General features: G+C 39.1%; 1 long non-coding RNA gene across 1 annotated transcript in view; it reads left to right on the top strand.

Annotated features, from left to right (window-relative positions):
* LOC142601092 (uncharacterized) overlaps window positions 1–12,637 on the top strand; it is a 123,083-nt gene that overhangs the window by 69,785 nt on the left and 40,661 nt on the right. Inside the window, exon 8 of the long non-coding RNA XR_012834694.1 lies at window positions 9,965–10,197. This is a non-coding gene — a long non-coding RNA (uncharacterized LOC142601092). The remainder of the gene's footprint in view (window positions 1–9,964; window positions 10,198–12,637) is intronic.

Here is a 12,637-nt window from a genome sequence, read left to right as displayed (position 1 = left end):
TTGGCTGGCGGCCTGCGCACTTGCACTAACTCCTCGCTTTGCGCCTGGCTGTTCTTGCAAATAACTTGGGGTCTGCCCAGTAGATGAGCAGTGTGCCTGCGCATATCTTAAGGTGCAGGCCCTCACCTTCTTTTAACTCTGTTTAAATGTTCCTGCTCAAATTTAAATCTGCTCCCTTGCTTTTACAGTGCGAGAAGCTGAACATGGGAAAGAAAAATATTAGTGTGTAAACAGGCAATGCATTGTAATCTAGGTGCTGAAGCATGGCTGTCATCCCTCCAATTCACCTGCTAAAACAGCTCTGGCAGTTCTCAGATATCACACGTGGCTGTTGCGGCTTTGCCAGCGGTGTTGATCTGCCCTCGTAATGTTCATGCTCTGTTGTTGTTTTGGCAGGCTGCTAACATTTTCCTGAGGAAGGAACACATACAAGGGAAGAAAAACAATGAATTCAAGAGCATCAAGCTACTTAAAAATAAGGTTCACTGCCACCTCGCCCATGATACGTTGCTGTGAGTAAAGCTTCAGCACTAGTGTTACGTACAGCAGTTGCAGTGCAGGGCTGTCAGTTCTTGTTATTTAGAAACTGAGCAAGTGGATTGCATTACTTCTTCAAACAGTCTTCTGAAATCAGGCTGTCGAACAGAACAAGAGACACTAGTGCAGCTATAGGCTTTCACATGGTTTGAATTGAAGCAGTTGTCTTTCCTCCATTCTCCCTGCAGCATCAAGGAGTGATGGTGTTGGTGCACTACCAGGGAAGAACTGAATTGAAATGCAAAGTAACTGTCCTTTATGTTTTTGGGTGGTTTTTTTTGTAAATGAAAATGTAGAACTGTTCAGTTGGTCCAGGGCTGAAGTAAAATATTCAGTTAGGAATAAGTCTCACAATTACAAAAACATAAAGGAGACTATAGCATGCGCTGGAAATCATAGCCTTTTGTCAGGTTTCCACAATACCATGGTAGTCTGTGAAAAGTTTGAAATTTGTGAAAGTTCTAGTAGCATCACGGAATCTGTTTAATGGAAATCCCTGTCACTTTGTGGAGCATTTGTAAAAAACTTACCAGACTAGGAGTATCCATGCATTGAAAAATTTAAATCTTATGATGCTCTACTACCATTATGGGCTCTTTTATATTTCAGTAATGAATTACCACTCTGAAAATAGAGCAGCAGTAGGGTAGAATTCTTTTCAGCCATAAGAGGGCAATGGGTACAGAAATCTATTGTTCCGGTTAGAGTGCTAACTTAGAAATGATGAAAGTATAATGATTATATACACTCTTTGCATGACCCAACTTTTGTTAAATGTGTACTAAACTGTACTGGAATATAGTATGTGTGTTCCTGAATATAGTATGTGTATAGTATAGTATAGCATGTTCCTGAAATACAGTATGTGTGACCCAAAGGCAAGACTGTTTATAACTAGTTTTTCAGATCTCTGGATATTTTGTTTCTGTGGGGCTTCCATGGACAGTGGCACTTATCTCTACTGTTTGCTTTTGGTCTTTTGCTTAGGGATTGTGCAGACCCTCAAACATTTAAAAATGAAGTCTAACAGAAAGAATCTATTTGGTAAGTCACACCCTCTTGCAGTTATAATTTGTGATTTAAAAAGGTGAGAAAAACACTCTGCTTATAAAATCCTTTGGTATCATATCGGTGGCAGTGCTGGCTTCACATTACCATTACCAGCCACTCTTCCAGCTTACGGACTAGCAGAGGTAGTTTGTCTTTTCCAGTGGCAGTGGCAAGAGGTGCTGGGTATGAAATACAATGATGTATGCATTTAGAAAAACTCAGGTATCTTTTGTGTAGAAAATGTTCATGTTTTAAGCGAAAATGAGAAGAAAGCTGAGATGAGAGTAATAGAAATCATCCTTCCGTTCTAAAAGTACAAAGACCACTTTATTAAACCTGGGTTAAAACCCCCTCCCTTTTAGGTATAGAGTAAAAACTGACTATGCTTTCTCTTTTATTGCTCTAATGATGCATAATGCTATAATTTCTTTCCCTAATGATACACTTTTGTTCCTACCTAGTCTTTTTTTGCTCTGACGATGGATGGTGCTGCGATTTCTTTCCCTAATGATACATTTTTGTACTTACTCTACTCGTTTTTGGCCAATGTAGAATACAGTTTTATATTTACGACAAAAAGCCAAGTTTTTCAGTTCTTTAGTTCTTCTTTAGTGCCTTCTCTGAGGTGTCATGTTCAATCAATAATGCTATGAACAAATTGCTTCAAGCACATATTCCTCCTACTACTATTATTTACTTTTATTTTGACAAATAAAATAGAACCATAGTCGTCTAAAATTCAAGCATGGATTCATTTTCAGCAGGTCAGCTTGTAATAAAAAAAAACATTTAAACTTGTTAGAGAGAGGCATATCAATGAAAGTAAAGGAGATTCAGAGTCTAGGAAATTAATTTTATTAATCCAATATGGTGTATTCTGCTCTTTCATGTGAATTTTATTCTGTTTCTAAACCCACTAAATACTAATGAGGGGAATAGCAGTGACTTCTGGATCTACTCTTTTTGTCTCTTTTCCAATTTACTGCTGTGGGGTAAAAGCCTAGCAGATACGCAATGCCATTGTAGGCACCAGAGACGACAACTTGAAACGCATAATAAAAATTCTCAGTTTATTAGATTTGTCCTTCTGTGATTAAAAACATATCTTAACAGCAGACATCTGTGGGACAACTTACGTGGTTCCTTATTGTCTTGGTATGTGAGAAAATACGACAGGCTGTATAGCTCAGCCTTGTTAGACCCTAGTATGCTGCGGATGCACAGGAAATTAAGCATATGCTTAGTGGTGGAGTTGTAATAATATGCAAGTTTGGTGTAATCTGTTGAAATGAAAGAGTGCTATTCCTTGTTCTGTGCCCTATGGAAAGTAAAAGGAAGGAATTTTTGGAGCCTTCTTCCCTTGCCTGATTTCATGTGATATATCTGATTGGCTGTGAATCAAGTTTGACAGAAAAAATAAGTGTGTGATAAGCAGCATGTTAACATAAAATAATTTTGCAGCTGCTCCTTTGAAGCCTTGTACCATGGCCATTTAGTGAAGAGCTCGCTATAAAGAGCACTGTTACAGAGCAGAGCACTGCTTTCACTAATGTTCACAAGAGAAGTTAGATTATTTCTTTTCCCCTCAGGAAACATACTTCCTTCAGGCTTCCTTAAATGGGTATCTCTTTCCTTAGTATAAGTAGTTTTCTTCCTGTGAGCACAACTAACCAACCTTTTGAAAGGTGACTGCTTTGAAGTCAAAATAGCATGGTGGGCTGCCAGCACGCAGCAGACTCTGTTTTTGTGTACTTTCAAAGCAAAAAAGACCTTCATTGTTGTAACAAGGCATTTCAGAAATATCCAAGGCGAGCTCTGTGTTTTGCAAGTAAATATGCAATGATGCCCATGAAAAAAGTCACCAAGGGCATATTTATTTACATACCCATGGTTCATCTGAAGTTTGTGTGCTGCAAAGATATCAAAACAGGTAAAAAGCTTTATGAGCTAGATTTTCAAAATGTTAAAGATTCATGTGAATAAAAGTATATTCAAATTTACGATAGAGAAGGTTTAAATCTTCATGTTTCAGGACACAAAACAACCTCTATGGAAGTTTAGATAGGAACTCATCTTAAGTCTAAATATACAATTTCCTGCTGAAGTACTGGGCTATTTTCCCCCAAATCCCAGTCAAAGACAGACTACATAAGAGCAGTGGGCTACTATTTTGATATGCTGTGGTGATTACCACACAATTGTATCTCCATATACTTCCAAGAGGACATAAATGTATCCCATCCTTGCTGACAACCTGGGTGCTGCAGTAAGTACTGAATCCTTTTTACAGTGAATACCATATTATCGAAGCACTAAGATTCAGAAATGGGGCTTTGTGCTTTTCAAAGATGTGGACAACAACTGAGGTTAAGCCTCTAAAACTCAGGTTAGAACATCAAGGTAATGTGATCAATAACCAAGAAATATGGAGGTGAAGGTACATGCTGGGCAGTTACCAGCCTGCCTCCTCCAGAGTGATGATCATTGTCGCAAAAATGTTCATCAGAGTTAACAAAGTATCAAGTAAGTGGTGGCTTCTCCATTTCTTGACCTTCTCAAGTTGACACTGGAGACATATGGAATACTTGTTGGTAAATCAGAATGGGATGGTTTCAACACTGGAGCAACTGGGTTAATTCTATGCCCTGTAGTATACACGTGTCAGAGAACTTGGAAGTCAGGCTGGATGATGTTCTCTTGCTGCTTATGGGTAGGTATGAGAAAAGCCTAAGAGAATGCCCTCCCCATGGGTGCGTCTGGCTCCAAAGAGTTAATTTCAATAGGCATTTCAGCTGGATTCACTCTGTTAGCTATATCTAGACTGAGTGATAGAGAAATTCCTTGGAGCTAAGCTGTGAGTGTAATGTGAAGAAAAGTCAACACATGCTATGAGAAATCCGGGATGTCTTTTTCCAGTGTTTAACTTCATACGGTGTATGAATGAAGAGTTTTCTTCCTGAGACAGTGCAAGTGGTCTGGTAGCATATATGACAATGGGCTTTAGGACTCAGCAAGGAGTAAGTGAAGAAGGTTGAGAAAGTCTCTGGGAAGTGATAAAGAAGCAGCTAATACCTAGCAAGTATGGAGAACTTCTATCTGATTTGTAGACCACAGGCTAGAAGCTCTTTTGGGTTATGTTTTCCTGAGCTGCATGAATGGAACGGTGCTTATTTTTTATAAGATTTGGAACTTTTCCTTTTCCAAAGTCTTCTAAACAAATGTTGGATAGCTAACCTGCAACTTCTATACATGGTACAAGTATTTTTCCATCCACAAGATTTCCTTTCCCCATGTTTTTCTTTAATTTTTCCTGTGTCTGATTAAGCAGGTGAATTACTTTGTGTATAAGTAGTATATTTTTCTTAAAAAGAAGGCCTTTGATAATGCTCTGTTCTGACAAATTTAGTAACTGTATATGCTACCTGATGTCAAAACAATTCACCTATTTTTTTATAGCTACAGCTAAAGCTGTTTTTTATGGCTACTTTAGTCCAAATAAATATTCCTAAGTGGATCAAGATAAAACCACAATCTGTAGTCGCTTCTTGCAACAAATACTACACTGGGACAGTCATTTGCCCACTCATGGGTTTTCTGGCTCCTTTCTTATTAGATGTTATCCAGCAGTTAACAAAAAAGTCTAGAAGAAGCTTACGCTTACTTTTGGACCTTGGTCAAATCTGACCTTATTCTGATAAGGAAGATTTAAAGCAGCGGGTATGTACATAAATTGTACATTTTCAAGTAAAGTTGTGGAGACACATGTAACAGACAAACAGCACAGTGGTTCTGCTTTTCTGATGGTAAAGATGAAAATCCCAAAGTCTCTTCTTTTGATCTAAGGAATTTAGAAGGTATCACATAGGAAATCTTTGGTAAAACCAGGAATTGTTCCCACTCCTCCAGACTCTGGCTACCATGAAAATGCTTATTTTTGTCTTTACTAGTTGACTAAGTGATTCCAGGGAGGTTGCCGAGTGTAAGGAAGAAGTGTAGACTCTGATCCTGAATGTAGTTGTCTCAGTATCTTAATTTTCATTACAGAACTAGAAAGCGCTACCTCTTTTTCTTTTTTTTTTTTTTTTTTTTCTGGAAGGGGAAAAACCCCCCCACTTTTTGATGTGCCTCCTGACTTTTAATAATACCACTCACTTTTTTGCCTTGCAGTGAACCAGTTCCACAAGGAGATTGCCACATCAGATTATGTGAGTTTGCTTCATTTCCAGGCAGTGTTATTTAATATACATCTGCTATGTAATAGATGCAAAAAACCAAAATGATTTTCAGTTGCGTTAGTCTTTATTGGATCTGACCTCTGGTCTAGGAGGTGAAGGGAGAGTGGAAAATGAAAGCTGATTTGGTATTAGCCCACTATTCATATTAGAAAAAGTAAATGCATTTGCGGTTTTCCTTACAGAGGTGTCTTTATTCATTTGACATGCCTTTAATAACTAATTCTAGTTGTCTGGTTGCCAAGATAGATTTCCTACAGGCAGACTTAAAAGTGATTTTGTCCTCTTTGAATGCATGGCTTCAAATGATCCCAGAACAGCAAACATTAAACTTCCCCCTAGACCTTGAGATTTTCTGAAGCGCTGTAATAACATAAAAGGATAAGACTATTAGAAAAAAATAAATAAATGAATTAAGCATGCTCCGTATGATATGAGCAGGACAATAAAACTCCTTGTTTTTCTGTGCTAGCTGTCTCCTTTCTAGTGTTGGACATATGCTGTGGATTTCTCACTATGCCCATTTTATGGATTTCGGTATCACCATTCACAGATGCCTGGGGATGAGAATGTTCTCATTTGAAAGCAAGGAGCCAACAGACCCCAAAACCTTTCCTTTCACAGATGGCTTTGTCAGTGTTTCTTTCTCACATTATCACAGAGCTTTAAATACGCATCTGGTATGTCTATGAGCATATGTAAAGCTGGCATGTGAACTGTGAAGTAGGATGCCTTCCTTGTCGTTTAACTGTTCTGTGCACACGAACCAATTAGGAGCAATTTTCAAATGTCACTTCATACAAAAACAAATTGAGCTTGGGTCTGCTCGTTGCTTAGAGAAAGAGCATGAGAAAGAATATTGTAATTTCAAGGGATGGACTCACACTGTCAAGGATTACATTTGCAGTGGGGCCGTCCCCATGCATTTTGGGTTAAGTTTGGTTAAACTTTGGAATCTACCTGCTCTTTGGGTTACTGAAGTCTAATAAGATATTAATTACAGGTAACTACTACAAAGCTTTTTACTTCAGCTAAGTTTTAAATGAGCTTGGTTTTGTAATAGAAGGAACCTTTCAGCTAAGAAGGACTCAGACTTTGTTTTTCGGCTGAGGATCTTGGTGTTGCCATAGACAGGCTGTGCTTAGTGACCAGGTCACCTTATTCAGCGCAAGAAGTTTCATCTCTGTCCTGCATTGCATTGAGCAGACAAACCAGTCCTGATCTCTCCCTGAAGTTTGTCGCCTTCTGAGAAGCGATTTCATAGGATGCCAAACACTCTTCCTCCCAGGCTGTGCCCACCATATATTTCTCCATTGCTCTTTTGGCAAGCTCTTTAAGCACCGTTGACAAGAACAGTATGTTTTGACATAAGAGATCACAGAAATAGCTTGTGCAATGCCCAGGTATTTCTATTTTACTGTAGGAAATACCTTGCAGTCCGTCCTGTTCAGCTTTTTTAATGGGTACATCACAGTGACAGCTCAATAGCATTATATGATTGGTTTGAATACATGGGTCCATAGAAACATCCAAACAGGACCTACTTCTGGCAGCTGAATGCACTGCTTACATCAGAAGTTCTTGTTATTTCTCCTTCTGTACATTATCTTACATCTCATACGATGTAACTTAATCTCCTTTCTGTTAATTGGGTGACCTCAAGACCTCAAGTATCATTCTAACACTTCTATACTGCCAGTATCACGATCATCAGCAAATTTTGTCAGCACGGTTTCAGGTTTTTATACAAAGGACACTGGTGTAAATATCAAATGTGCTCAGTCCCAACAGTGAACTACTCCATGAGTAGCCTCCGATGGAGCTGATAATGCTTCTCAGTTACTGCCTCCTCTTGGCCAGTTCCCTGTCAATCCTGGTTTTGGGTTTTTGGGGGGTTTTTTCCCCTTAGTTTTCCTTACAATTTACTCTCTGGCCTTATATTGAATGTTTACAGAAGCATAGACACGTGAGATCTTCCATTGTCTGGGAGACTGGTTTACTTTCTAAATTAAGCTACAAGGTTTGTCTGGATGATCTGTCTTTGGTAAAACCATGTTGCTTATCACCACATTTTCTGTATAAGTCCAGATTATTTTTTTCTTTAAAAATTGCAGCTTCCTTGGTACCCATGAACCAGTAAAGGTTGGGGCTCGGTTCCCCTGAAAACTCTCAGTGGTGCAGGGATCCTGTGACATAAACTAAATTTCATTTTTAGAGAAAAGCAAAGTCATGCTAGACCTCCTCTGCTGCAAAAGCAGGGTTTTTTAATGCCAGGGATATGATAAATGATTGCACTTGAAAGAGCCTGCAGCTTATATTGTTACCCTGCCAAAATAAAACTACGAAAGCTAGCTTGCACAGTACAAACCTGCTTAAGGAATTGCAATTTTAAAAGCAGAGCAGTTGTTTTGCAATGCAATTAAATATTTTGGAAAGTTTCTGATAAATATTGTATTATTTTTACAGGACACTGATTCTCACGCCATGCAAGTTATAGCCATTTAATTGTATTTTATGTAGTATCAAACTTTCTGCCAAAATGTGGTGGTGGAATGTTTTTCGTTGTTACGGGTCTATCAACATTACATCATTTACTCACTGCATCATGTGTGACACACATGTCTGTGCTTAACCTTTACAGTTAGGATATTTGAGCCTGCTTTTATCAAATGTTATATTACCAAATGGGTGTTAAAGTTTCCTTGCTGAGGAAACAGGTCTGAGTTTTCATATGTCCACCCACTAGAGGTTGCTATCAAATTTAATAGAATCATAATTACTGACAAATTGGCACGTACTAGAAGCCAAAATTTAAACTTGGTTGCCTTTGTTCTATTGCATTAATCCTTGTTCCTATGCAAGCATCCAAAAGCTGTGGACTGGAAGTTGTATGTCCACAGTCTCAGGAAACCAGTAAGACCAGCGGCTTCTTAGCAGGAGACAGAATGGGAAAATGCTGAAGTTGTTCAGATGCAAAGACATCTTTCTTCCCTTTGTCATGGTTTAACCCCAGTGGGTAATTGAGCACCACGCAGCTGCTTGCTCACCCCTCCCCCCCCCGCCAAGGGATGGGTAGGAGATTGGGGAAAAAAAACCACCCTCATGGGCTCAGATTAACACAGTTTAATGGGATAACAAAGGATAATAATAATAATAATATTAATAATACCACCAAGTGATGCACAAATGCAGTTGCTCACCACATGCAGAAAAAACCCCACAACCTGATGCCCAGTCTGTTTCCGAGCAGTGATTCCGCCTCCCGGCTAGCTTCCCCAGTTATATACGGAGCATGACGTTACGTGGCAGGGAATATCCCTCTGGCCAGCCTGGGCCAGCTGTCCTGGCTGTGCTCTCCCAGCTTCTTGTGCACCTAGCAGGGCGTGGGAAGCTGAAAAGTCCTTGACTTAGTGTAGATACTACAATTACCTATTAACAACTAAAAACATCAGTGTTACCAACATTATTCTCATCCTAAAGCCAAAACACAGCACTATACTGGCTGCTAGAAAGAAAATTAACTCTATCTCAGCTGAAATCAGGACACCCTTATAGAGGTGTCTGTGGATGTCCTCAACACACTCTGCCTCTTCTTCACTGCTATCGATCTAGAGCAGAGACAGGCACCCACTTCGAACAGCCTTTGCAACGCTGCTGTGTGCAAAGCCTTTGGGGTTGGATTTCACACCCCTCAGGATAACTGAGAACAAGATTTGCTCAGTTATTGAACAGCACAATGTAGCTACCAGTAACCTGTCCCACTGGGGCCTTTTTTCTGGGATCCCTTGATTAAGCTGATGACTATTTCTCCATTCTGAGCCTTAGGTGATAAGTTACACGGCAATTTATGCCATCTTTTGGGAAACTCAGATACTGGGAAGGGTTTCTTTGGTGAATGAGACCGTTGGTAGTGTGGGAAGAGGTGATCTTTACAAGAACCTTTCAGAACAGAAGGAAATCATAACCTACCTAAAGAAAAGCTTTGGCTTAGAAAACTCTCTCCTTCCTCTCCTTTTTCTCAGTCTCCACAGGTGTTTGTCAACTGTGCAAAAGTGTAAGACACATGGATAGCAAAGACTATCCTAAAAAGCAGATGCAAGACTATGGTGAGATTCCTATCAAGTTTCTACTTCCATTTTTTTCAGTAAAGTTCAAAAGACAGTGTGTTGCAAATCCCAAGCCAGGACTTGAACACGGAGGTAGCCCCACAATGCTGCGCTGGGAGGACACCGAAAAGCCCCTAGATGTGCCACTGATGTAGACCTACCTTGCACAGAGCTCTCTGAAGGCAATTAAAGGAACTCCACAGGACAATTCAGTCAGGCTCTGAAGCAGAGGAATGGGGCCACTGAAGTCAACCTGATTTCACTTGCTTAAAGTAAGTACTGTACTTAGGTACGTTGTGGAGTTTGAGCTAAAGGTTCAGTCCTGATGTGAGTGAGACCAGCAGAATCGCCTCGCACCATTTCTTAAAGAAAAGTTCGAAATCCAAGATCCTTTCTGACGGATTCCTGCACTTCTAACTTCTGTGCTGTCCTAACTGACACACAGACTTCAGGGAGGCCAGTTCAAATCCACTGTGAAACAAAGCCATTTGCTTGTCTGGATCCTAGAAAAATCTTTGCATCAAAGATAATATATAGATATCCATCTCAAACCCTGTTTTCCCAGAAAACAAGGAAGACAGAACATGGGTGAAATTAAAAATCCTCTCTAGACTAAAGTCCATTGGTTTAAATAAATATAGATTGTAAACAACATTATAAAAAGTGTATTTTGCCAGATGGTATGTTTGTAAATACTAAACATTAATTGAGAAAGACAATTACCTATGAACCTGCGTGAAGCCAGAGGAATTATTGGAGGGTGGGGTGTGGGGGTTGGCTGGTTTATTGCTTGACTAATCAAAACATTTCAGTGCCATTAATTATGCTCAATGGCTAAGCCTGTATGTGGGTTAAAGACTTAAAAATTATCTGATTTGCAGCTCTTTTCTATTTCATTTTGTAGGTAGTGTAAGTGATTCTGTGTCATGAGAAAATGTATACAGCACTGATAAATCCATAAAGTATTTGACCTTTAATCAATCCTAATATTTTCAATCCACAGAGCCTTCTTAAATGTCTGTAACCTTGGCCCTTCCACTCCCATTCATCACAATTACTGTTCAAGCTGTCTGATGCAATGCACAAAGCATTGCACGTTGACATCCAATATTTTATCATTAATAAAATAAAAAAAAAAGTAAGAAACATTCCAAGTATTTTTGCTGTTCTGATATTTTCCAGTGCAGTGCCCAGGAGAGGAAAAGGAACAGTTTTGATTTATGGTAGAGCTAGCAGATACTGTTAATTAGTGTTTACTGTTAGAAGAATGTAGATAGAATTGATTCTGTAAACAACTTGATTCTTGATGTTATGCTAATTTTCAGTAATTTTTAACCTTTTCGTACTGAGAATAGTGTTTGTAAAATAGTCAAGTATGGATTGCATTTTAAACAGGAGTTTAAGGAACCTGGAACAGTAGCAAACATCAATTAAGAGAGCTTTGGACCAAACTATGCAGACCTTATTCATGTTAGAATACACGAGTTAGGGCTAGTAGGATTGTTACAAAAAAATCTAACCTTTTCTCCCGTCCCCCAAGACTTTTATTATTGTCTTGATCAAAGAACACTGCAGTGATGGATGGAAATACTAACAAAGTTTACCCACAGAGGGGCTGGTTTCCACAGACAGCTGAATGATTCAATGCAGAGAACACTGGACTCCTCATGAAGGAACTTGCAGTTCTGCTGCGCACCCAGGCAGTTGCTTTACCTTTCTGGGGTCTTTTGCTTTTTGCGTGCCTTGTCAGTGAAAATTTCAAGAGTTTTTTCTTGGTCAGTCTTCTTCCACACACATTCCTGTGCCAAGTACAAAGAACAACACGTTTGGATTGAGATAAGTATGATAAAAATAAATATTACTGAAATTTTCTCTTGTGTAGCATTGGCTTTCACATCACCTATGATTCACAACCCTCATGAGGCAATAGGTGCTGCCCAGGATTTTTTCTGAAAGGAAACTTCCATTTTCTTTGCATTCTGAATAAATATGAGTCCTTGGACGTCTCCTATATAAAAGCGCTATTTGGATATGTTATCATGCTGCTATTTGTTCAGTTTCAGACCTATCATATGCTCCCCAGACCTCTTGCACCCAGTACCAAAATACTCTTTCATTAGAATTACAGAATTGTTTAGGTTGGAAAAGACCTTTACAATCACCAGTAAGTCAAACTGTTAACCTAGCACTGCCAAGTCCACCACTAAACCATGTCCCTAAGTACCACATCTACATGTCTTTTAAATACCTCCAGGGATGGTGACTCAACCACTTCCCTGGGCAGCCTGTTCCAGTGCCTGACAACCCTTTTTGGTGAAGAAATTTTTCCTAGTATCTATCTAAGAGCATTTTTTACATATATATCTGTCTTTATATGTACACCTCTATATGCATGCATTTACATGTATATATCTTTCAGAATAAGGAGGTATCATGACTACTTCAGTGGTGAAAGGTCAGAACTGCAAAGAAATGGCAACATTAATGTTTTTATACATGCAAGTTCCATCTTAGCTGGAAGGGTTTTATGTTCTCTTTCTTCATCTTGTGGATTTTTCTTAGCATAGTTTTTCTAGGTCTTAACGATTTATTAGCAGGAATTATACTTTTAACAGAAATCATGAAAAAATGACATGGGAATATGATCTAAGTCCCCCCTCTCCCCCAGTGATATTTCTCTCTTGTTTTTCCAGCTATTTTGCCAAGCCAAAC

The sequence above is a fragment of the Balearica regulorum genome, chromosome 3 (assembly GCF_011004875.1).
Source record: "Balearica regulorum gibbericeps isolate bBalReg1 chromosome 3, bBalReg1.pri, whole genome shotgun sequence".
Lineage (NCBI taxonomy): Eukaryota > Metazoa > Chordata > Aves > Gruiformes > Gruidae > Balearica > Balearica regulorum.
Note: the sequence above shows the minus strand (reverse complement) of the source record. Positions and strands in the feature narration are given on the sequence as shown.